Source organism: Fukomys damarensis, unplaced genomic scaffold (genome assembly GCF_012274545.1).
Source record: "Fukomys damarensis isolate Sample0158 unplaced genomic scaffold, DMR_v1.0_HiC HiC_scaffold_27, whole genome shotgun sequence".
NCBI lineage: Eukaryota > Metazoa > Chordata > Mammalia > Rodentia > Bathyergidae > Fukomys > Fukomys damarensis.
The window spans coordinates 16507084-16533999 of NW_022900939.1; the positions used below are offsets into that span (position 1 = coordinate 16507084).

The following is a 26916-nucleotide window of genomic DNA, read 5'->3' on the forward strand; positions in this document are numbered from 1 at the left end:
GGGTGGGGCAAGAGGCAGGATGAAGAAGTCTGAGCAATCCTAAGAGCATCAGAGAGAGCCCACGTAATAGAATCAAGCACTTCAAGGTGAGGGAAGATGCTGGGAGGACAAGAGGGGGCTGGCAAGCCTTGCTACAAAGTGTAGACTTTATCCTCAGGCCACCAAGAGTCATCAGACAGATTTAAGCAAGAAAGGAGTCCAGCCAGTCTAAAAATCACTCTGTCTGCAATAGAGAGTGAGTTTTAAAAAAGGTGACAGGGAGGTGAGAATGCTAACTTATGTGAGCAGGGGACTGTCATTCAGGGGGAAGTTCAGCAATATGCACAGACACACACCTCTGCAGCCATTCACACTATGATATGTTACTGTGGGCTTGTGTGCATCTTCCACAAAAGGAAAAAAGACAGGGTCATATTTATCTTTGCATGCTTGGGGCCTAGCACAGTGCCTGCCACACAACAGACAATTACTAAATGTTTGCTGGTTGAATGAATGATTGTCACCGGAGTGAATGGATAGGCAGATGAATGAACAAGGCCTGTGGGAAGTATTGGTGGAAAGATTATGGGCTGTGGAACAAAGCTGGGCTTCATTTAAATCACAGATCCAGCGTTTACCGATAGGATGATGCCGAACAAGTTACTTAACCATTTTGAGAGATTGCTCATTCACTGCAAGAAGATATTAATATCTGTTCAGAGATTTACCGTAAAGATCAGATGAGATGTTGTAAGTCAATTGCCAAGCAAAGGATGGGCACAGGTTGGGCACTAAACAAACCTCTTTCTGCCCCTTTCAATTTATTTAGCTCCTTGCACATGGTGCCAGCATAGGGCTCCAGAAACACAACCCAAGGAGAGATACGCTGTGAAGTAGAGAACCCAGAACTGCACCAGAAGCAAAGTAGAATTACCTTTAATTCCTTGTTAATAATGAATAGAACTGGCCAATTCTCAGTCCAGCAGCTAAATATCAGGAGTTTAAAATGACTGATAGAAAGCAAACAAGTTAAAGCATTTAGAAAAAGTGGCATAGAGAGTACTAGAAAATAACACAAAATAGTCTCCCCTAATCATGTCCAACTGAGCAGGACAAGGTTCAAACTATCTGTGACCTACAATTATCAACCAAAAAAATAAATCTTTGATTTCAACAGAGTCACTTTTTTTCGCAGTGTTATCTCTGAGATTGGCCTGGTAACAGACAGCTGCCATTTCTCCTCCTGTGGTACAAGGACATGTGAGTATGGAACAGGTCATTCTCTTGCACTAGAGGTTGCTATTTGTATTTTTTAAAATTTATTATTCCAGATGGTTTCAACTGGTGGTAACCATCACTAATGCACCTTATAACATCATCTATTTTTTTGCAATTCATTTATACTGGCTTTCAAAAGGGATTAATAAAGCAAAATGAATAAAGTTAAAGTAAATAAAAGGTCTGGAGAATGGTTAAAAGGAGGAAAGTACATGAGTCAACAATAAAGATTATTATGACTTCCAAGGCTGAGTGTGAAAAAAGAAGGTAATGACATTTCATGATATCCCTGTGCCATATGTATACATAGTACTGCATGCATTCCTTATAATAGCTTGATGAGGGAGTTACCATACTTAAATGAATGTCATACATCATTAAGAACAAAAAAGCTGCCAATTAAAGTATGATAAAAACACTTTGAGTTTGGAAATGTTAAAATATTTTTTAAGGGTATGGCTGAGAATCAAGGAAATATAGTATTATCATTTCCGTTTTATAAGCAAGAAAACTGAAAAACAAAGATAAACTTTGCTGAAGGTCGTGGACCAGTGAGTGGAAAAAGTGGGTTTTGAACCCAAGAAGTCTGACATAAAAAATCCAGACCTCTACTGAATATACCAACTTCCTCGTCCTGAGTTTCCTGGAAGATATAGAAAAGATGGACATAGATTCGTACTAAAGGAAGACATAGGTTGAATTACATGAATCTCATTTTTTGGGAAAGACACAAACTAGGTTCTGAGAGAAGCCAAAAACCTTCCTAATAAAAAACTCCAGAGTAAAGTTGTCTACCAATATTATATAAAGGCATATTACGGATTATTTTATTGAGACCTTCAAGAACAATTAGAAGGTTAATAGAGAAACACAACCTAATGAAAACAATTTTCCATAGTCATGCAGTCCAAGCAGGTCACCTTTGTATAGCTTACTATGCCTCACCCAGGTAAATAGAGAACATGCTCCTTAAATTATCTTCCCTAAATATCATTGATCTCCATTCAGTTTTTAGTAGAAACTGGTCTATTAGACAGTTCAAAATACTATCTACCAAAGAATTCTGTGAGTTGATAGACCCTGCCCATATAGTGGTTTGTATATAAGTTAGGAATTTAGGGCTGGATGCTAAATGATTCACTTGTTAGGATTCAACACAAACCATCCTCTCTTCTGGAAAGAGAGCATAGTGCTCTGGAATTCACTGCCTAGGTCCCAAAGCCAGCCGAATACACCAGCTGGGACAACCTAGACAAGTTGGAATCTCTTGATGCCTCACTTTCTATGTCTGAAACATAAGGAGCCTAATGATATCTACTTCCAGGGCTGCTGTGAAAACATAATGAGACAATTCACATAAAGGACTTAATACTTCTGGCACATGGTGAGCACTCTATAAATGTTGGCTGACTTTATTATTTGGATAGATTTTTTTTAACCAGATAATTAATTTAGCAATAGTAGCACTCAGGCCCTTGGGGAGAAAATGTAGCACAGGTGTGAGCCATTCTGCTATTCAGCCTTGAGGTAGAGAAAATGCCTGGGGACAAAAAGGAATCGTGAGGGACAGCAAACACTTAGGAGATCCCGGTTCAGTGATCCTGGATGCCTGCTGAGAAAGACAGCGTGCTGTTGGGAAGAATCAAACCTTCAAGTCAGGCATTTGCTCAAATCCTAGCCCAACACTCACCTGCTCTGCAGCTTTGAGAAGCTGGTTACTGTTTATAAAACAAAGATACTCCCATCTGCCATGAGCAGTGTCATCACCAGGAGTGACTGGTGTGGGGAGCTTGGCACACCGCAGATGCTTGTTATATAGTGCATTTGAGTATTATGCCAGCCTACCGTGTTTTATTTAGGTATTTATTTTCCTCTATTGAAAAGGTGATGTATAAGAATGTTTGTTTTCTGTGCCACTAAAAATGTCTAATTCTTATGAAAACATGGAGAACTGACTATTCTTCAGAGATACAGAATTATGTCTAAAAATCAACTCGCCCCTTCATTTTAATGCTTTTACCTATTGTTAAGTACCTCACCAAAGAATTTCATTACAGAAACATTAGACAATACAGACAAATAAGAGGGAAAAGTCATTGTCCCACAACCCCCGCCATGCAAGATAACACACACAACATTTTGGTGTTGACCCGTCCCAGAATGTTCTTCTCTGCAAAGAAACAGCTCCATGTGCATCCTTTAAATAATTCCACACAGCATAGACCAAGGACTCCATTTCTCTCTTCCACACCAATCTTTGCAAGGAGCAAAAGGTAAATGCTTAAAAGGGATTTTTGTTTATGTATTTATTTAGCAGAAGCACATAGGTAAAGAAATTGTTTGTAATTAAACATGCTATCCCAAGGCTGACAGCCTCTCCAAATGCATCACTTAACCAACATTATGTAACAGGTACCAGGAAGACAAAATACACAAATACTCACAAATAGGTGCTCAAGCAGAGCACACTCAGTGGACTCACACATACCCAAGCAAGCTCCAGAAGCGGCCAAACATGTCAGTATGCACAGGCCACTCCATGTGTTTAGCCAGTAGGTGGCTCTGATACACCAGGAACCCATTAACTCGCCCCTCATACACACACACACCCATATGCGTCTTGCCAAATAGAAATGTTTCCAAGAGCCACATCCCCATCCTCATAGCACCAGGCAACAGCCGATTCAGACAGAACTTGTGAGTAGCGATGGGTCCTGGAGCCTTCAAAACCAGGTACAGGTGTGATTACCCACCCACCCACTCCCACCTCACTTGGACCTCACGCTGCCACCCCTCCCACCAACAGGTTCTGCCGAAAAGCCAATTTCTTCCTTCCCTCCAGTGGAGCCAAGGTCCCAGCCTGAACTTGGAACTGATCATTATTTGCTGTGTTTCAGTGATACAGGTAACCCGCTCAAGGCTGCCTGTATGGCCAGGTGGCGGTAGTGCATTTTAATCACTTTCTTTGAAAGGAGCTGCTCTTTGTGAGGAGTAGAGAGCATGCTAAAGAGCACAAAATATATGCTGTTGGTTACAAAGAGAGAGAAGAAATAACGATAAAAGGAGCAGATGGAAGGAAGGCCATTTCTACAAGCCGGACAAGGGAAAAGGCTGATGGATGGTGCGGATGGAGGCCACAAATCAGACAGTTTTCATAGCTCCGTACTCCTTTTATAGTGATAAATAAAAAGGAATATTTTATGTTGCTAACAGGATATTGTTGCAACAAGCAAATGCTCCTAGGCTGAACATCGTAAGAGAATGCACACATAGCCACAAGCAGTGGGACATTAGGTAGCAGATCTGTCAAATAATGGCTTCAAATGTGTCATCATTTCCCAAGTAGTTGACATAAAACACCCTTCATGACGACCTGCAATGCCCCTCTCCTCTCCCAAAACACACGCATGAAGACGCAGAAGGGCTGGGTTCAGCATATAGATGAACACAGATCTGACACCCCCATCAGCCCAAAAACAACAGTGACAGGACGACCTGGGTGAAGCCCAGCATTCTTTTATACTGTTATCAGTTAGAGTTGCTGGAGTTGAAATAAACTCCACACTAACATCCCAATTCCCAAATTTATAAATGCGGTCCTTTTTTTTTTTTTGTACCAGGGATCAAACTCGGGTCCTTGCACTTGCAAGGCAGGCGGCAGAACCAGTGAGCTAAATCCCTGGCACAAATATAGTCCATTATAAAAGCCCATCTCACAGCAGCCGGCAATTGCAATAAAAACTTTTTAGAATTATAATAAGCAGTGTAAGTAATAAACATGTTGTTTAAAAGCTTGAAACTCCTTGTCTTTACACTTCTACCATCCCAGCTGTCACTTTTATTTTTACTTTTTTTTAACTTTTTTTTTTTCATTGTCAGTACATTTTAGGTATACAACATGATGACATTTATCTTTGGGAATTTGTACCACATGACTTATCTTGGTTCTTACTTTTTTCCCCATTCCCCTGCCCTCCTTTTCACCCCTCCACCACTCCCTATTTACAAAGACTTTGTTTCTATATTTTCCTTTTCTCATATTTATTCCTTTCCTTTCTTTGCTTTCCCCTACCCTCCCACTTCCCCTTCCCCTTTGGAGCTTTTCTTCCTATTTCAAATTATCTATTTTACATTTAAACTAAAATTGTTTGTTTGTTTTGAGTACTGGGAATCAAACTCAGGACCTTGCACTTGCAAGGCAAGTGCAGTACCATTAAAATTGAAATGGATCAAAGATCTAAACATTAAAAAAGAAACACTAAACCAGCTGGAAAAGAGGTTAGGTGGAACTCTTGAAGACAGTGCATAGGAAAAGATTTCATGAACAAAACTTCAGTCGCCTATGAACTAGCACAAAGAATCAACAACTGGAATCTCATCTCATTAAAAAGTTTCTGCACAGCAAGAGAAACCACCAACAAAGTGGAGACAACCCACAATGTGGGAAAAAAAAATTTTACCAGCTGTTCCTCAGACAAAGGACTACTATCTAGAAAATCAGACTTTCCAAATTTAAAGACCCAATCCAAAAATGGGCATCTGAAATGAACAGACATTTCTCAAACAAAGAACTAGAAACTGCAAATAAACATATGAAAAAAATGTTCAACATCACTGGTCATTCAAAAGATGCAAATGAAAACAACACTGAGATTCCACCTCACTCCAGAAAGAATGGCTGCCATCAAGAAATCAACCAATAACAAATGCTGGCGGGGTGTGGGGAAAAAAATAACCCTTCTCCACTGCTGGTGGGAGCGTAGACTGGTACAACCACTGTGAAAATCAGTATGGAGATACCTCAAAAAACTAGGATTAGAGGTCCCATTTGACCCAGCTGTCCCCTCCTGGGTATCTTCCTAAAAGAAATAAAAGAATCATACCACAGCAATATATGTGCACTCATGTTTATAGTGACACAACTTGTGATAGCTAAAACTTGGAAACAGCCCAAATGCCCATCAACTGGAGACTGGACAAAGAAGATGATCTTTTTATTTTTTTTTTTTATATACAAGGGAGTACTACTCAGCCATAATGAATGATAAACTAGAGGCATTTATAGCCAAATGGATCCACATTCAGGCCATACTCTTAAGTAACATAAATAGGACACACACGTGTAAATACTGAACAGTTTCTCTGGTGTGAGAAACTAAAAGTATAAATAAGGACCAGCTGTCACTTTTGAACGCCACTGTTTCCCAAACTCTCAGATATGGGCTCTCAAGTTCATTCTATGCTTTCCTTCAATCTACACAGAGCCTCCTGTAAGGACAAAAGTACCAGCCAAGAAATCACCTGGAATTCTCTTCCTGACTACAGCAACACAACAACACCTGTCACAGTCATTGGTAGAAAGGGAATCTGGGTAGGAGCCACCAACTTTTTCTTCCTTCTGAGATGTCTCTCCTGTTCAGTTGCTTGTTGTCTAAATTCTGTTGGTCCTACAACCAAAGAGAACCATCAAGATGCCGACACATGGTTATTCTAAAGTATCACTGTATGTGAAGCACCATCTGTAACCATCTGAGAGAGGCCAGCTTTGACACAGCCCCTGGGATAGCCTCTTCTCCTTACTTACAGCCAGCCCTGCTTCACTAAACTGAGCTTACCCAGGGTCCAGCCAGTTCTTGGATTCTTTCCTAATTAAGAATCTTTGCTAGCCAGGCACGGCGGCACACACCTGTAATCCCAGCACTCAAGTGGCTGAGGCAGGAGGATTGCTGTGAGTTCGAGACCAGCCTGAGCTACATAGTGAGCTCCAGGTCAGTCTCAACTACATAGTGAGACCTTGTCTCAAAAAACCAAAAAAAAAAAGAATCTTTGCTAATTCATCTCGAGCTATCTTCTATCCCCTATGACCTAAAGCCATGCAATCACCCAAAATTAATGTGTTTACCTTCAGTTCCTTTCCTAACATATGCAGAGCCTGGGGCAAGTGTACAAATGGTGTCCCAGGTACCATAAATGTAAATATTTAAAAGCTGTGTTCTAGCCTACCTGGTATTGATACCTTCATAATGACCTGAGAGTCAAGCTTCAAACACACAGTTCTCACTCTGGCCCTTGACCCTAGCCCTCCACTGACCCCACCTTCTTTTGTTACTCTCAGCTCCACCCCACATCACGAGGGCTCCCTCACAATAGAAAGGACCAAGTGATCTACACTGTCCAAGAAGATCACTCCTTATCCTTGGTCCCAGACCTTCTTTCTCTCCTGATTCCCCACAACACCCACACTACAGCGGCAATGGGAAGAATGAGAGGAGCAGTAAGTAGAAATGACGCCTATTACACGTCTTCCCCAGCACCGATGCTAAGACCAAAAGAAATTAGAGCTGGGGATGGCGAGAAGTTTCAGATTGGATGAATGCATTAAATTAAATTGGGTTTTGACATTACCAAAATATCAAATATATTGGACTGATGTTTTCAATATATTGAGGGAAGTTTTTGTTTGTGATCTGAGAGTAGCTAGAAAAGCTAAAGGATTAAAAAAAGAAGGACATAAGAAAGAGCAAAGTGGCCTCCTACATGTGCCCTGTCAAGTTCAATGTGTTCAATAAGACAATTATAGTTTCATTAACGCGCATGTATAAAATACCCAGGCAGCTAAAGACACATTGCCCATTAGGACATTCTCATGACCTCCACCTCCAACATGGCATCAGCTGCCCTTGGGGGAAAAATAAATTAGGTCATCAATTTTAGTTTTGTAAGGTTGAGAAAGTCATTTTGTTCCCTGCTCGAATTACAAGTCACCTAAATTAAACTGACTCTAGTTTCTCCTCTCTGAATCTTCAATCCGCAAACATCACGAGGACTATCAGTCACCTGAAGAGGAGTTTCCCTGGCTGGAAATTGAATACCTTCTTCTCCCCCATAATTCACAGATCTTCCACCTTACCTACAAGATGACTTCTTTATCATGACCATCACTCACAGACTGCACCATTAGTGAGCTGGTGGACCTCTCCTGCTCAGGTAATATAAAACATGAGTGTTTCTGATGAACACATTTATTTGGAAGACCTAGTTGAAATTTTTCCCATCTATTTCCAATGTATATCTAGCATAATGAACCCTGAAAATATAGCATGGAATTAACCAAGAGACTCATGACCTCTGACTCTTCTAGAACCTTCTGCGCATTTAGAAGAAAAGGCCCTCAGAAGCCCACATTTCAAATAACATTTCTGTCTACTCCCAAACTATGCAGAAACTTTCTACCCAGGAAATACAGCATTTTCTATGGTTCTACAAGAACCACACTGAAAAATACAACACCATAGGTTAAATAAGAAACTGTACTCTAGCTGACAGGTATATTGCCCCTTCCTGACTTTCTAAAACAATAATATCCAAAAGAATTTTCTTCAGTGATGGAAATGTCTTACATCTGCACTGTCCAATGTGGTCGACATTAGCTATAAAATGCTAGTGAGCACTTGAAATATGTCTCGTGCAATTAAAACACTGAATTCATTCTATTTAAGCTTAAACAATTATAATAGGTGGCTGTGGCCATCACTTTGGACAGTACAGTTTGACAGTATTTGTTAATGATAGTAATCAAGATAACCCTGTTAGAGACTGAGTCCTATAGCTTAACCAAACTCTGTGGCGAACTAAGGAGCAGTCACTGAATCTTTATTTTGTCAAATGGTTTTCAAACCTTTTAGGTAGCAGCTCCTTTTCATCTTATTTTTCCTTTCTTTTCAAAAGATATCTCTTCTGTGACAATGCCACTGCTAGAGACATTAGGATGGATGTCTTCATCAAATGGTTTAAGAAAAAAGATACAATATACCCACATACCTTATTAAACAGCATCCACTGAGCATAATTTAATCTTTCCTGAAGGCCTTGGGGTCAATGTTATGAACACAGGCTATCAGATTCAGAAGAAAGACATCAATTACTATAATGCACCTAATGCACTGAAGCCCTTGGGGTCACGGAGCTCAGTGGGACTATTTAGGCCCACTCCAGGACAGATTTTTATAGCTTTCTGTCATATTTGTTGCCTACCTATTAATGTCAAGCTCTATTACTGTCAAGATGTCTGTCTATATTTATTTACTGCCTACATTGTTTCAAAATAGTGAGTGTTTGTGTCAAAGGTAACGTCTCTCTCCCCTTTCATTTGTTGCCTTTGATTTGCTAACTTTGAGGCGCTAGAAGTGGAGTTAGTCAGAAGTGTTTGTAAAGTAAGTATAGTTAGGGTATGAACAGGGGTGTGAAGATTTATCAGTAAACTTAATTTTTAACACAAGGACCACTTGATAAGACCATTTCATCAGCTGAGGCTCCTCTGGTTACTTCTTGGTTGCAGACAGAGAATATGCATTAAGACTGCTTACAGGGAGATCATGTCTTAGCTTTCTCCTGGAAAGGAGTTATTTCTGTCCTTAATTATTATTTAACATTTTATTCAGTAATCCTTGTTCTCTCAAATAGAATATAAATATTATGGTAACAGATGAGTAAAAATCTAGGGGAATAAAGGGAAAAAAGAATATACTATTCTTATTTTACCTGGCACTACTCACCTAGAAAGCATCAACTACATGTTGAATGAATTACTAATGCTTTTATTTTGCTTTTATTTTCATATAGCTTATGCATAATAAAAGTGGTTTCCAAAGTTAAATATTGCCCCAAGCAGAAACTGCAGATGCTTAACAATGACTAAGTATTGATATTTCTTAGCTATTTTTATCTAATTTGTTAGGAATTCAAGATGAAATTTAATTCCTTTGGCCATATTTAATTTGTAATGTGATCAGATACCTATCATCTCCTGATAGTTCTTGCTTTTTGAGCCCAGAAAAGTGACCCAAATGATTCTAGAATTCCCCAACAAAAGGCTGAAGTGGTGAAATTGAACCCAACACTCTAGCAGCACTTTCTACCATCCTCAAGTATAAGGTAACATGCAGTGTTCCAACTAATGCAGTTGAGGAGAGTATCAAGTTTTTAAGGCAGGAGCGTCATACTGCTAGCTGATATTTAAACTTATAATCAGTTGTATGTTCCCTTCTCACATCTATACTTGCCAGTCATGTGTAAGATTTAGAGAAAAGCTGAAACTAAACACCCTCCAAAAAAATTCAGAGCCCCCCACACACTTGCAGCATAATTTCCAGAAACATTATGATTCCGTGACCTCTCAACTCGTCCCAGTTCTGTAATTCACCGGCACTCTTGGTACCTTGTTTGCATCATCTGTCTTGTAACATTTGCAAGGATCCAGTTTTGGCCTGAAAGAGCAGTGCTACCCTATCTGAGCCACTGAGAATGCATGTGGCTTCCCAGGAAATAATTAGATTCATCCAAGGAATCTTACAAGTAGAGTCTGGCTGGAAATATTCCTTTAAAAGCTTCCTTATAGGTATATTCCAGCCATGCATGAGTCACCAGAATGGGCAACAGGAATTATATCAGTATGAAGGAAAACTCCCACCTCATAAAGAGATTAGCTGGGGGTACTGATTCCAACTGCATCACTGATCTGGGCCTTCGGGTCCTGGCACAACATAAAGATTCACAATGAGCAGGGGTGGACGGACAAATAGAGAGGGATAAGAAATGTCTAGGGGGATGAACTATGGGGTAAAAGGCTATTATGGCTTGTATCTAGATGTTCCCCCAAAGCCTCATGCAATTAGGGCTTTCCGGAGGTGGCTGGATCCAGAGTGTATGCTGCGGGATCAAGGATATGATGGTGGGGTTGATTCATGATGTGATGCTAGGGTTAAGGCTTCCCCACCCTGGGTGTGAGTGCTGTTGGCCTTAAGGGTGGGTAGCCCTGATAGGATGTAAGGGACAGAAAGACCATCACTGCTTGCTGCCTTGCTGCCTTCTGACTACCATGAACTGTTACTCCTCTGTGATGCCCCTCTGCCATGCCACCCTGCCTTGTGGCCAGTCAAGTACAAACTAAAACTTCTAAAACCTGTGAGCCAAATAGAACTTTCCTCCTTTAGCTTGGTGTCAGGTATTTTGTCTCAGCAATGAAAAAAAGTAACTAAGACAGAGGCAAAACCAACTCATGGAGAATGGCTTCCTCGCTTAGTCAAAATACCTGACACACAGAATTTCAAAGAAGAGAGGTTTATTTTTGGCTCACAGTTTCAGTCCATGGTTGGCCAGCTCTAAGGCGGAAAGGACATGGTGAAAGGCCCTGTCAGAGGACAGCTATGAAACCCAGAGCACTGGAAACAGAGATAAAGGGAGGAGCCAGGGATAAGAATATACCTTTTCAGGTCACATTCCCAGTGCCCCACCTCCAACCAGGCCCTACCTCCTACCACATTCAGCTACTGAATATAGTTCCCCAATGATATAATCACCTTCCAAAGACATGAGACTTTGCAGGGACACTTCAGACCCAAATCATAACAAAAAGGCAATCACTACAGGGCTTCTTGGAAAAAAGTAAAACAACTTTCCATTTCACAGCAAGGGCTGTTGTGATGGACATCTCCCATTTCCCACTATTTTCACTCAGTTTTCCCATTCACTGTGGATAGAAGGGCAAGAGAATGCAGGGATTATCCATATAAGAGAGATGGGGGAATGAAGACTTCTTTAAAACCCATGGAGTTTGAAGGCATTTTGTTTTGTTTTGTTTGAATAAAAGGGCATCTTCTGTGATATTGTGATCTTTGGTTTAGAAATAGCATGGCACAATGGGAAAACAGTTTTTGGTCAGGCAGGTTGGAGTCCAAATTCTAGATACATCATTTTGGCCAGATTTCTTGACATCTTGGCTTAGTTTCTTCATCTGAGATTGTAAGAGAATTTGAGGTATATAAGTACAACATACTTAGAGTATAGCTGGCACTCAATGAATGATAGCTAATTGCTCTTGAGCTCTAGAGGAATACCTTGCTCTTACAGCAAGGGATAAAAGAGTAAAAAGGAAGCAGGAAGTGATTGTTTGGGAGCTTGTCCAAAGGAGCGGAAAAGCTTTGCTTTTGAGTTTTTTTTATCAGATTGTCTACCTCAGTTCCATAAGTCAGGACAAGTTCTGGAGAGGGGTTAAGTCCATTTCTGCTGAAGTATGCCCAACAAATAGAGAAAGGAGGATGAGAAGTGTCACAACGAGACACTTCTGTCTTCTGTCTTCCAGATAAGATCAGAACAGCCCTTCAGCCACAAAGAAAACAAATTAACTCAAAGTGGAGAGTGAGCAGAATTTAATGTCATTTATGCACAATGATAAATTTGCCACAGTATGTGCAATAAATAGAAATAATCAAGGAGAAAATGGCCATATGTTAGAGAAATTTCCAGAAAATAAACGTGTTTCCTTCTGTGTGTGTGTGGTTGCTTATAAATATATTCAAGTTTGTTGTTTATGTTATCCTCTTACAAATCACTGAGATTCAGGACCATAATATTTTATGCCTTTCCTAATGCAATATCCACTTTCAGCTCTGTAAAATCTGTCCTTCTAGGGCTATGAACTCCTTTAGAGAGAGCGTGTGTCTTCTTCCATTTTTGAATGCTCAGTAGTTGTACAAAGTGGTCCTTATACAGACAATTGCTAAAGAAATGCAGTCAAGAAAACCTAATGGGTTATCTACAAACAATGTGTGTGTGTGTATGCGCGCGCGTGCATGCGCGCGCGTGCATGCGCGCTTTAAAATATCATTTAATTGCCACCAGAACTGGCCTGCATAAGGTGGTAGGTTTCTTTGGGCACAGTGTATGTGTAAGCTATGAAGATTAATGGAGATTTGGAGCCTGGACACAGGGAGTGAGTTTGGGGTCTAGTACCAAGCACTCTGCAGATTTGTTTGTAGGAGTGGCCAGCCATGGTGGTCACGGCAAGTCACAGCTATGTCACCAATTAGATTAAAGAATTCTTGAAAATCTCACTGTGCATCACAGCTGAGGTCCAGTGTCTTTGTCACACAGTCAAGGCCACTGGGTTGTTTCCGGTTCCTTATGAAAGCAGCTGGTTCTGTATTCCTGAAGTTCAGGAACTCCTTCTTGGAGAGTTTATGGATACTATGGTCTGCCCAGCACACTTATGGAAAACAGCAAGCAGGAACCTGACATACCTCTGGGTCTTTAGGGCTAGTGATTTTTGCAACATGAGAGTAGGATGAAGGACCATCTGCTGTGACTTTGGAGCAGTGCAAAGGGCTCCCCTGAGAGTCTTTCCAGGATAGCTTGTTGACTGCAACTAGAACAAACACCTGTACTTGTCCATTTTCATTTCAAGAGATTGTATATCAGGTGATTTTCTTATGTTTGTCCTTCATTATCAAGATAAGTGTTTGAAGTTAAATATAATAAGGTTTCCGTTACGGCTGAGTATTATCAGACTCGTGTAATCTCTGAAATCTTCATCTAAAGAAAAACTACAAGCATCCCACAGAGACATACAACCATCAAGCCACTGAAGCAGCTTTATAAATAGCTATTTGCAAAAGACACACAGTGACATATGGCAGTGGACTGGCTGGAACACTAGATTGGTACCTACATGTGCTTTCGGTAGGCATCAGAGCCTAGGAGTTTTGAAAACTGGTGAATCACTCAAATGTGTAGGGCTTGTCTTCAATTTTGTCTTATTTTTGCTCACTGTTGCTGCTATCTTTTTGGGGTTTTTTTTCCAGATTCAGAATCTCATTTGAGATGTCCCATTGCGTGGTTACCTTGGATCAGGCAGAGACAGTATCCTCAAGCTAACTGATGTTTGTGCTCTTGGAAGGAGAAGTATGAGACCATGGGGTTGGAAAGGGTGGTCAGAAGATGATACGTCAAAAGCACCAGTCAAAGGCACATCAGTACACTGGTAGACATGTGCCAGGAAAAAACAGAGCTTGGTAGCCTCATAATAGCCAACAACAGACTCAGGAAAAATAGTCATTTCTAGATTTTGTTGATAGGAATTTAGCAGTATAGGGTAGGGAATAAATATCTCCTCTTTGGCGCTTCCTGGGATGGAAGCAACCTCATTTACTTAGCTCTGACTTTTCCCAGCTAACTGTCTCAAGGCTAGCTTTAGTTAGAAGGTGACAGGCTGGGGATGTAGCTCAGGGGCAGAACACTTGCCTGGCATGTGCAAGGCCCTGGGTTAGATCCCAGCACCACACACCCAGCACATGCACACATACACGTATAGAATCCTCCTCCGCTGTTTGAAGCTGTTATTCAATTCACCATTACTGACATTAAAAAGTGAGTTCCAGAGAGGAGAGAAGAATCGGGATCCATTTTGCCAAAATAGTCTCTAAAGATTATGCATAGCCCCAATGTGGAAAAGCAAATTTTCCCAGAAGTTTCTAGGTTTAAACTTTCCATTATAAAATAGCAATATGTATTCATTATTGCCATCTTAGGGGAAAAATGAAAAGCAGAAGGAAGCAAAAATACTCATAGTCCCACCATCTAAACGCAAAAACCCTTAATTTTTTATTCCAATTTAAAATCAAGTTGAGTCCCGTTTTGTTTTCAACAAAACCGAAAATTAATTGCATCTGTAAAACATGAATGCTCATTCTTTGTTTCTGAACATTTATTGTTAAATGTAAGCAGAGGTGGGTAACAAGGAAAAAACTGGAGTTACTTAAGTGGAAAACAATGAGGCCCATGAAGATTCTTGGGGCCAAGTTGCTTCCTTTGAAGATGGTTTTCAAAGGTTGTGTTAATATGTTCATATTACTTGAATGTGGCTGCTATGGAGGAGGAATTTCATAAATGCAGAACTTGAGAATGTATAAAGGTTTTATCTTTCCTCTGAGCAGCCGTTTCCTGAAGTTCATACAAAAGGGACAAATAAGGAACCATAAGAAAGCACTTTCATGCATTCCAACATTCCAGTGCTAAGGAAGAACACTGGAAATATAATAGCCTGAAAAGATGTCAAGCTGGGCTCAGAGTACAGCAGTGTGAGCAACATCTGATTCAAACTATCCTCATTATTGACCTGCAACCTCCTTTATTGCAAAATAACTCACACTGTGGTGCTATCTGGTAACAATCTGACATAAAAATATCTTCGAGTCAACAGAGATGCCAAAAACCACATCTCATGTCAACTCTGCAGAGAAGACTGAATGTCTGGCCACCACAGCATGAGAACATGTTGTAAAATATAAACACATGCAGCACTGAGGTGAGGCTTGCTAATGGGAAGGGGATGTGATTCTGGTCCTTGTGTTTCTGAGGGTGCTATGAGAACTGCAGCACGGAGAACATCTATCAGCCAGTGGCTGCTTCAGAAATATCTCCAAAGAAGGCTTTCTCAGACGTAGTTTTTTTAGCATACATTATTAAATAAAAGCAGCTGCTAGGTGATCTTTCTGTCCTGTGATTGTATATGGTTTCATACAGACAGAGACAGAAAAGAGCATCATCTAGGACTGCAGACATGTTCCTCCCTGTCTATAGCCATTGCTCACAGATCTCTGTCTTGAAAGCCCATTCTCAGTCTATCCACATAGTAAACTTGATTCATACAGCAAATACTCTGTAAAGCCTGTTTTAATTACCGCCTCCTTCACTCCAGGAAGATCTGGATATTTCTTGCCTTCAACTTCCTGCAGCATCTTCTACACATTTCTATGACCTCATTTCACTCTCTCATTTATTCAACCACATTGTATTGACTCTCTAATATTTGCTGAGAATTATTCTAGGTTCAGGTCGTATCATGGTATAAACACAAAATCCCTGACATCCTGCAGTTTATATACAGAGAAAGACACAAGCCATAAACATTAAATGTAATACGATATAAGTGACGATTAGTGCTATTAAGTAAAAGTAATGTAGAGGCTGCTAAATTACTGTATGCGCATGCACTCATGCATACAATAGATAAATATGTATGAATGGATGGACAGACAGATGGACAGAGGACAGATGGATAGACGGATGGACGGGTGGGATGGATGGAGGCATGGGGATCTGTGTTAGTCAGCTTTCCATCACTGACAAAACACCTGCGATAATCAACTTAAAAAGGAAGAAATGTTTATTTTGCCTCATGATTTTGGAGATTTCAGTCCATGCTTTCTTGGACCTATCACTTCGGGCCTGCAGTGGCATGGAATGTCATGGCAGAGTACATGGTGAAAAAGGGCTATTTACCTCATTGTAGCCATGAAGAAAAGAAAGATAGATGAAGCGACTAAGCTACTAATATCCCCTTCAATGGGCACTCCCGCAATGACCTGCCTTCCTCTTTAGTAGGCCTCACCTCCTAAGATTCCACCATCTCCCAACAGCATCACAGGCTGGTGACCAAGTCCTTAACATTCGGTCTTTGAAGGATATTTAAGGTCCAACCCATAAAAATCACCCTAAATGCCACAAAGGTATTCTAGAGGATATGTTTCACGGTCTCAAAAAATGTGAAATCTTTTATAGGTGCAGCTGTCCTGATGTGACTTAACCATCACCACATCATTCTCAGATCGCCAGGTCGGTACCGACATCAGTGCTGTATTTAACTTCTTGCCCTGGCCCCACCAGGCCCTTTGCTCCCAGACAACAGAGGCACGCCAAGCTTCCTCCTGCCCTGGACGCTCCTCTCCACACACCAGGCCAAACATCTTCCGCTTTATGACTGAGCTCAGGTTTCACCTCCTTCTTCCCTGACAAGACTATGCTGCCACAGAAGCTTGTTGTGGAAGGTTTCTCACAGTACTCTTCACACGTCTTCCTCCCTTGCCCTGTAGTCAACCTGCCAGAGAGTCCACAAGGAACCTCGCCTCCTGGTACCCATGCCCTCCCTCGTACAGTTCCCTTCCATGTTGAGCCAGGGCTCAGCTGTGAGGTCAATAAAATAAAGCAGAAGTGAAGGTGTTTGGTTTCTGAGGCTAGATCATAAAAGGAATTATTTTAGTTTCTGGCCTGGTCTCTTGGATCACTCACTCTGAAGAAAATCAACCACTGTACTCTGAGGACACCCAAGTGGTACCATGGAGATGCCCGTATGGGGAAGAAACTTTCTACTAGAAAATGTGTATTGGAAATGCATTCTCCAGACCCGACCTGATCTTCACGTCTGTACTTCTGGCTAAAGTGACAGACCCTGACCAGAACTGCCTGGCCAAGTGAGCCCTGAATCTCTGACTCACGGAAATCCCTAACCCCTGACCTACTTATGTGAGCTATATATAATTAATCACTACCATGGTTTCAATCCATAAATTGTTGAATAATTTGTGATAAAGTTAGAGATAACCAATACATCAATCAACAGCTGATTTCTTTGAAGGTAGGAATTATGTCCCCCATCTTTTCTGGCACAGAGCAGGAACTCCAAAAATATCCAACAAATCAATGAATTTTTTTTTAAACTAACACTTACTGAGTTCTGATTATGCCAATCATTGTCCTAAGCACTTCAAACTGGCTATCCTAATTAATCCTATGAGATAGGAACTACTATTATTAACATAAGCACAAATAGATTAAGTAACTTGCTCAAAATCGTATGAGTAGCAAGTAAGGGATCCAGGCTTTGAACTCAGGAATCTAAACCCAATATATCATTTTGAACCATTATGCAAAATTATTTTCTGGTGACAAGCTACTTGGGACAGAAGACCTTTCTACTTCTTTTCTGCTTCTCTCATGGGACACCACATGCCAACAATAAATGTGGGGTAAGTGAATGAGTGAACAAATGAATGAGATTGACCAGACACCCTTTTACACCTAATTACAAATTCTCTCAATAACTGACACAAATTATTTCTCACAGTCTTGAGATTAACCAGCTTGTCTGTTTCTTCTGGATGGAAATCAAATTCTAAATATAAATTGGATTTCATTCTTGAAAGGCACTGTGAGATTTCACTGAACAACTGCTGTTATCCAACTCTTCTCTGACTCTCTTCCACTTATTGCTTCTACTGTTCTGCTGACTTTATCTCCTCCACCGACAGAACTTCCACAACAGAGTTTTAGGGATAAAATCGGAATGTCGAAAAATGATGCCTTCATCAGACTCTTTCCTTCTTGGTTTTGTTTTATCACCATGACCCTGCTCTCTGCTCTCATTTAAGTTCTCATTTAACTGAGAACTTCCGGTACATGGCAACTGGCTGTTCAGTCTGCTCTACTATAGGTGAATGCAAGACCTGTTATTTATTTCTGCAACTCTAGACTTCATGCCTGAAAGGATCAAAGTGACTCATTCTTTTCACCACTGATTATAGGCCTGCTCTGGGCCAGGCACCACGTGAGACACATAGTTTTAGGAGTCAAGGCCAAGGAAAGAGGCAGAACAGAGTGCAGATAGCCATAAAGCCATGCACATGTGGCCTAAGCAAGAAAGCAGATCCTGAAGGACGCTCAAAGGGCACCTAGAGTACCCAGAACCATGGGTCTCTCCATCGGCATCCCAATCAAGTACCAGTTGTCTTATTTGAGGCAGGCCTAGTCGTTGAGAATTTCTTCATGTTACAAAGTATATTAGTGAAACATATTATTTGACGGGCTTAATTAGTGTGTGTTCATTATATGCTTTCATTTCATTTCAATATCAATAGTTGCTAAAAACAAGGACAGTTCATTTCTAATGAATTAATTAGAACACTAACACATGCACACAGCAAAACATTCAACCAATACTAATAGATATACAATAAAAATTGAGTCTCTCCCATTTCCTTCCCAGACCTCAAGTTGTCTTTCCAGAAATAATCACTGCTATCAATTACCAGTACCTCTTTCCAGAAATATCACGTTTTATGAATGAAGCGATTTGTACAAATGAGAACACAGTATGTACTGAGCTACACCTTTCATTGCACACTGAATGACATGACTTAGAGTTCATTCTATGAGACTATATCTCTCTCTATTCACTTTAATAGCTAGAGAGAATTTCATTATATGAATACAACATAATGAACCAATCTTCCAAGAATGTTCAATCAGATTAATTCCAATGATTTGAGGTAGTTCAATATTTTCTTAGCTACTAAAAAGAATAATGAATAAACAATATTTCATTCTACTCTGGATATTAATAAATCATAGCTTCCTAAGAGAAACTGATTTTATTTTTCCTTCTTTTTGTTTGCTTTCTTAGATCATCTTTAATATAAATGGTAAGGTAAAACTGATTTTGTGTAATTTTAGATTTTACTAGAAATCTTTTGAGTACAAAACTAAGAACTTTGGGGTACCATGCTGTTATGACAGTAGAAACACTCTAATCAAATACATGTGAAAAGACTACAGGTTTACAGTGCCTCTGAGTTAGGTGCTGCCAGCTCCATTTACTATTTTAAGAAACTAAGGAAATCAGTCATATTATAAGCTACTTTTCCCCATCAAGAACAGAGATAGAATTCAAATGTATCATACGAATTAATAATTCAGGTATCTCTTTGGGGCTTGTGAAAAAGGCTATATTTCAATATACTTGATTTCCTTTTCAAGTCTAAAGATTTTTTATTAAACTAAAATTCTGAGAAGAGTCAAAAAGCTTTGCCAAACACCTCGTGGCCCATGGCACTGAAAGTAAAACTCCCTGACTACTAATAAGTTAAAGTCTATTTGCATCATTCTTTGAAAAAGTCTTCCTGAAAATCGCTAAGCCAAAGCTCCATTTGTATAGGGTTAAGACCAGAATTCACACTACCAATATGAGTTGGAATAATAATGACAACCTAAGTTGAAAATGTGATAAAGGAGCTTTAGGTTGGCTCTTGTGGCTGGAATGAGCACAAATCCATTCTCTATGGAGAAAGTCACTTTAATCACCGGGGTCTAACAATCTCCACATATAAAGTTTCAAGGAATGTGAGCTTGCAATAAAAAAATCTCTAAAAATAAGAGTAAAAGAATTACCACTGCAAGTTAAAATTGTCAGGAAACTGGAGATTTCTCAATGATTAAAATATAAGTTTAATAAATGCAGAGAAATAATAGAATTGAAGATATGTTGGAAAAGAAAAATAATTTTATAATTGATACAGAATATAAAGCAAGTTTAAAGTGTGTAAAGAAGTAATAGACAGGATTAAAGATATGATGGAAAACACAAATAAACAATTTTTAAATGACTAACAGAATTTCTGATATACAAAATAACATGAAAAATAAATCCAAATAGGCAGCATATTAAACAGAGCCTAAAACAGAATTTATGAAAAGAAAGATAGACGATAGACCTGCAGAAATTACCCAAAACGCAGCACAGGAATAAAAGAAAACATTACAGAAATAACCAGAAGTTAGGTGATATGAAAGACAAGGTGAAGTTTAACATATGTCTGTCAGATTTCCAGAAAGGGAAAAAATAAAGAGACTGCGTAGAGGCAACATTCAAAGAAATAAGGGCTAAGAACTTTCAAAAATTAAAGATATGAATTTTCAGATTAAAGAAACACAGTAAATCCCAATCATAATACAAAAAATGTCTAGACATTGAAAATTTCAACATTTAGTGATCAAAATAAAAGAGCATAAATGCATTCAGACAGAAAAGACAGATCACTGACAAGGGCTGAATTAACATCATAAATGGAAGCAAAAATATGTCCTCAAAGAGTCAACCTAGACCAATATACCCAGAAAAACTATCCAACAGGACAAGAGAGAGACAAACACATTTTCAGTCAAATAAAAATGGATACATATCACTAATAACAGACCCTCACTAAAGGAAGTTTAAAAGGGCAAACTGAGAAAATAGAAGGGATATCAAACAAAAAGACTATAAATGTAGATAAATCTATATTAATATTAACTGTATAACGTTTATAAGCAATTTCTGATTTGTGTGTTAAAATGACTACATTAAAAAAATCCTTAATAAGAATGTCATCATATACATTAGTCCATTTTCCAACAACACTGGAAGCTTACCATTTTGGAGAGTGAAAAACCCAAACAAGGTAGCACAGCTCTCATCAGAGCTCCCTTAGCTGTTTCAACTTATGGTGGGGGCACAACATGGCAGGAACGAGTGCAAGATGGAGATAACACGGTAAGACAGGGAGCCACAGTGTGGGCAGGGGTCAGTCTTGCCATCTCCCACTTGCTTCTGCCTCTTAAAAGTATCACCACCTCCCAACAGTGCCAACCTGAGGGCTAAACTTCTAACACATGACCCTGGAAGACATACGCTATCCAAGCCATAGTACCATGGTAAGTCAGGTTGAGGAGTATTGAATTCCAAGGGCTTTCGACATACTGTCTGAAGAGGTAATGAAGATATTTAATAACGTCAGACCTTGTTAAGTCAATACACAGTTAAAATTTCAAGGTTAGGTACCAAAAGAATAGAAACAGTATTTAAACCAAAAAAGAATAAACGGGAAAATAATCAACCTTTAACCCAAAAGAAGACAGAGGGAGCAAAAAAAAAAAGGATGATAAATTGAGATCGCATAAATAAGATGGAAAAAGTAAGATGATTAGAAGTAAAAGGGTAGGGCTGAGGATTTAGCTCAGTGTTTCCGCAGACTTCCTCACAAGCACAAGGACCTGAGTTCAATCCCCAGTACCAAAAAACAGTAAAAGAGTAAAAAAAAAAAAAAAAAAATCCAGAAAATATTCACCAAAACAATGCTGGTGTGGCTATTTTAATACCAGATAAAATAAAATTTGAGTCAAAAATTACAGATAATCATCTCGTGATTTAAAAAATTCAGTTACCAGGCCAACAGATTCTAAACTTGAATAAACTCAATAATATTAATTCAAAATGAATAAAGCAAAGTTTACAGAACAAAGAAAATAAACAGAGATTTTATCACACTCTTAGTTACTAACAAGAAAACCAGTGTGTAAATAATTAAGAATGTTTACTAAAGGAAAATAATAAAAATATCTTTCTGAACTCAGGATAGAGAAGGGTTTCCTAAAGGATACATAAAAATGATTTATTTAATTACATTAAAATTAAGAATTTCTGTTCTAAAAAAAAAAAAAAACACCAAGAAAGGGAATAAAAAGACAATTCACAGGCCGGGGATTTAGCTCAGTGGTTCCACCGCCACCTGCCTCGCAAGTGCAAGGTCCAGAGTTCAATCCCTGGTACCAAAAACAACAACAACCAAAAAAAAAAAAAAAAAACACAGCCATTCACAAACTGAGAGAAAGTATTTATAATTTATATGGCAAAATTAATGAATATCTAGGTGACATATAAATTGGCTATGAAGTAATAGGTTTTAAAAATGGTCAAAGCACATGAATAGGCATTTTATAGAATAGAAAAAGAAAAACATTTAAAAAGACTCTCAACTTCCCTAATAACTTGAAAAATATAAATTAAAATTCACAGTGAGATATCATTTTACAGAATGATAAAGCCAAATGATGACAAAGACATAGAATAAGTGGAAATCTCCAGGCAGGAGACTAAACCGGAGGAACTACTCTAAAAGCAGTTTAGCATTATCAAGTAAAATTGAACGTAGATTTACCTAGTGAACTAGAAATTCAATACCTAGGGATATACCAAGAAATGTGTGTATGTACACTAACAGAGATACACTACTAGCGAAATTAGAAATCCAAATAAGTAATGGTATATTCATAAATTGAAACACAATGAGTAAAAATGTATAAATGATAGCTACATATATCAACATGATAAAAAGCCAAAAATATTATGTTGAGCAAGGAACAGAAGAATTCATACAGTATGATTCCACTTATATAAAATTTAAAACAGGCAAAACTAATATAGCATTGAGATAAACTCATAGGTGATTTAAAAAGGAAAAGAAAACCACACAAAATAATAGGTTAATACTTGTGTCTAAAAACGAGAAAAAGACAAAGGCTCAAGAAACTACAACGGTACCAAAATTGTTTTGTTGTTAAGCTAAATGGCACTGGTATTTAATGATTATTCCATAAACTATACAGATACAAAAATATGTGTTGATGTATGTGACACTTCACTTCACACAATAAATAAACAAAAAATGAAACACAGATGTAAGTTGCATGTAAACTTAAGAGTTGTAAACTTAGGAGATTTTTAATTGTCGTTGCTAAATCAGCAGACAACTTAATGGTTAATTAGGTGTCCCTAGGAAAATAATGAAAATAACTGATAATGAAATCAAGCCATGTGGTAGACATAACATTATGGAGACACTTTAGATCTATTTTCAGCATGGAGAAAGAGGCTTTGAGAAGTTACAAAAGTTACTAAAGTTACTCAGCTAATGGGAGAACCAGGTTTTAAGCTATTACAAAGACCCAAGATTTGACTGCAGAATTGTATCCCCTTCATAAGAGGATTCTGTCTGTGGCCAAGTTCTTTTCCTTGGAATGTTGGCTTCAGCTGGCAGTTGGGCAGGTCTGCTCTCTCAGAGCCCACTCTGCATGAGGCTGAGCTTTGTCCAAACTATGTAGTCAGAAAGAGGAGGCTAGCTGGGGACTTACTACTCACACGGGGATTAGACGTCTGTTCTAGCTGTGAACTGTTCAACTAAGAAATGTTGGACATAATTTTGTTTTCATTTTCATGCAAACTGTCAATGCTGTAAATTAATAAAATTCCAGTGTGACATATAATAGTCTATATGCAAATGAAGTCAAACTCTTCAGGGTAATCACTGAAACTTAAAAATTTCAAGGAAATGGTAATTTCACCATTCCTTTGTGACAATTATTGTTAGGTCCCCTTTTGTAACCGTGTGCTAAATTATTCTACCTTCTAAGACTTGTTCTCTTACAAATAATGACACACGATTAATGCGATGGGCCTGAAGAAAACAAGAATCACAGTTTCTGTGAGTCCCAGGCCTATGTCTTAAAAGACCTTCAGCTCTCTGCATTTTGATCACAGAGCAGCAGAAAGGGGAAAAGTCAAAAGAGGAAGAATATTTTTCATCTCATGAAAGTACTTTCAGGAGCTACAGCCAAGTAATAAGCACCTTCTGAAAGTGAAGACTTTTACACCTGGATCCATGGAACCCAATCCACTGACGAATTTCAAATGACAGCAATTCTCCAAAGTAACACAGGCAAAAATATGGTGTCGTAAGTTTCACTCCACTGAACTGCTTCTTTGTTGGCATGGAAAACTCATGCACTGTCTGTATCACTGCCCTTTTGGCTGGGGTCTGTTGGCCAGCATGACCACTGGCCACGCACTCAGGACACCAGCTGGAACAGCAGCCCTCCACCTGTCATGCACCAGTACAGCTGAGTCTCGGCATTCCTCTGCCGGAGTAGTGAGAGCCAGCAAAAACAAAGACAAGTCCAGGGTTCCAAGGACCTCTACTTTTTATTTTCCGGGCATGAAATAAGGAGAAACAAGGGTGAAAATCAGGAAGGGGACATCGAGTCTGTGTCTGAAGTGGCTAGCATTTGCCTGTTTTGATTAAACAGACCAGTCAGTCTAGTGAAGACACCAACCAGCAGCTTAACTGATGAGTATTCTCTAGAAATGGCCAGGAACTTGGCAACACCCACTATCTCTTGCAAGACTATAGCTCTTTCTGAAATGATCCATTAAAACAATTCCTTGTTCAAAAGAAAATTAAGAAAGGATAAAAATTTTGCCCATTTTGATGTTACTAGTTAGCCAACAGTCGGGAGAAACAGGGACAGGGACATGTCAGGGGACAGCGATCTGGATAGAGTGAGGGAGGTGCAGGAAAGCAACAGTAGGCCAACCAGGCAGAGAAGGAATCCAGAATGCCAACCAGAAACCAAGGGAAAAGTCCCTTTATCCCATCTGGGCACACACTTGAGGGGTGAGGGACAGATGTTTCTCTATCCACATTTGGCCCTGAGCCATAGGATGGCTGCCTAGCTGGCCCACTGGTGGGGACAAGAATCCTAGGAAGTAAACAGGTCTGGCCACCATCAGTGCAGGAACTGGATGAAAAAGCACAGTCAGGGTGAGGGACTTTAGAAAATGCTGCTCAGGGCTGGTAAAGGCAGGCTTTAGTAGAAGGAGCTAGGGGGATCTGTAATAACCACTACTTATGCCAACCATCTGTAAGGTACCAAATATAATTCCCTTCTATAAATGAGGCAAGGTGCAGAGAACTGACACATGTATCTCTCTACAGTCTCCATCAGAGCTTTGGCCCAAGTGCATATCCACTCTTTCCTCTTCTGACATCTTCTCATACTCATTTTTTTCTTTTCTAATCTTGTCTAAGAGGAGGTAAAAGTCTTTTTTTTTTTTTTTGATTCACATCCACCAAAGGTAACAACCTCAGAGTAAATCTACTTTGTCAAGCTAATCCATTTTTAAAATAATGTGTATATATAAGAGCACTGTTAAAAGTTTGAAATGCTTTAGAAATGGAATTCAGAGCATTAAAATAATTACATATTTCTCCAAGCAGAAAACACAATTGAGAACATTTTGGGTTTGGAATATTGTAGACATGGATTATAATGCTGATAAGGTAAGACAGCTATAACTATAGCCTAGAGTGCTACATTAATAATTCTGGTGTATCACCGGAAGGACTTCTTTCTTAGGCAAAAAGTCAGTTACACAAACAACACCCCGTGTTGGAGTTGAAGGACCCCTAGGGGCTTGGCCAGGTATCAGGAGACTTGGGTTCAAACTCTGCCTCTAACTAGTTGGTCCCCTTAGCACAATATGGGACTGCTTCACTTCCCCCATCTCCTGCCCATCTTTCCCCATCTTAGTTTCTTCATCTGAAAGGTAAATTTGCTGTACTAAATGAGTGTGAGGATTTGGCCTGATAGACTGCCTGGATTTGTGTTCAGCTTCCACCATTACTGACACAGACAATTCTATTTTTCGTTTACAGTACAGTATTCAGTAAGTTACATTTTTATAAAATGGGTTTTGTATTAGATGCTTTTGTGCAACTATAAGCTCATGTAAGTGTTCTAAGCACATTTAAGGTATGCTATCTATGCTATAATGTTCACTAGGTTAAGTGTATTAAATGCATTTTCAATGTACAGTAATTTCAACCTATGATGCCTTTATTAAGTCATAACTCTAGCATAAGTCAAGGCATATCTGTATATTATATATAATTTTATCACCAATTCTCCATCCTATTTCTGGAGAAGCTAGATGGATCTACTACCTCAGGGTTACTTTGAAATCAAACTAAAAGTACTCTTAAGAGAAAGCCTAGTATATTTTAAGACCTTAATAAGTATGTTTGGCCACTAGCCATTTCACATCCCAGTCCAATGAGTCTTTTAAAAAGAAACATTCTTCAGGGGCTGGGGATTTGGCTCAGTAGCACAGCCCCTGACTCGCAAGTACAAGTTTGAAAACAATAAAAAGAACCATTCCTCATAAATACGTAATTACTATGCATCAAATAAAATTCAAAAAAAATATTGTAAAGCAAAACAACAGAAGAGAAACATAAACTGTGAGGAAGGCAAAATATTATTTGAAAAGCCACAAAATTGCAAGCTGGATGTGGTGGCACAGGCCTATAATCCTGGCCCTTGGGAGGTTGAGGCAGGAGGATCATCATAAATTCGAGGCCTGGGCTACGTAGTGAGTTTAAGGCTAGCTTAAACTACATAGTAAGATCCTGTCTCAGGAGGGTAAAAAAAAAAGCTACAGTATTGTAGAATTTTAGGTTACTCCACTTGCAAGCACAAGTTTCTTCGTGTTCCCTACCATGATCCAGGTGTAATCCACAGAGATTGTAACTATGGTGACATCTACGAAAGACTACCCAA

General features: G+C 39.2%; 1 protein-coding gene and 1 long non-coding RNA gene across 2 annotated transcripts in view; one reads left to right on the plus strand and one right to left on the minus strand.

Annotated features, from left to right (window-relative positions):
* Positions 1 to 26916, minus strand: part of Kiaa1549l (KIAA1549 like) — a 279081-nt gene that overhangs the window by 180939 nt on the left and 71226 nt on the right. The window lies entirely within an intron of this gene.
* Positions 7432 to 17077, plus strand: LOC104854204. Its single transcript, XR_778024.1, has 3 exons — positions 7432 to 7531; positions 8154 to 8244; positions 16654 to 17077. It is a non-coding gene; the product is annotated as an uncharacterized LOC104854204 (long non-coding RNA).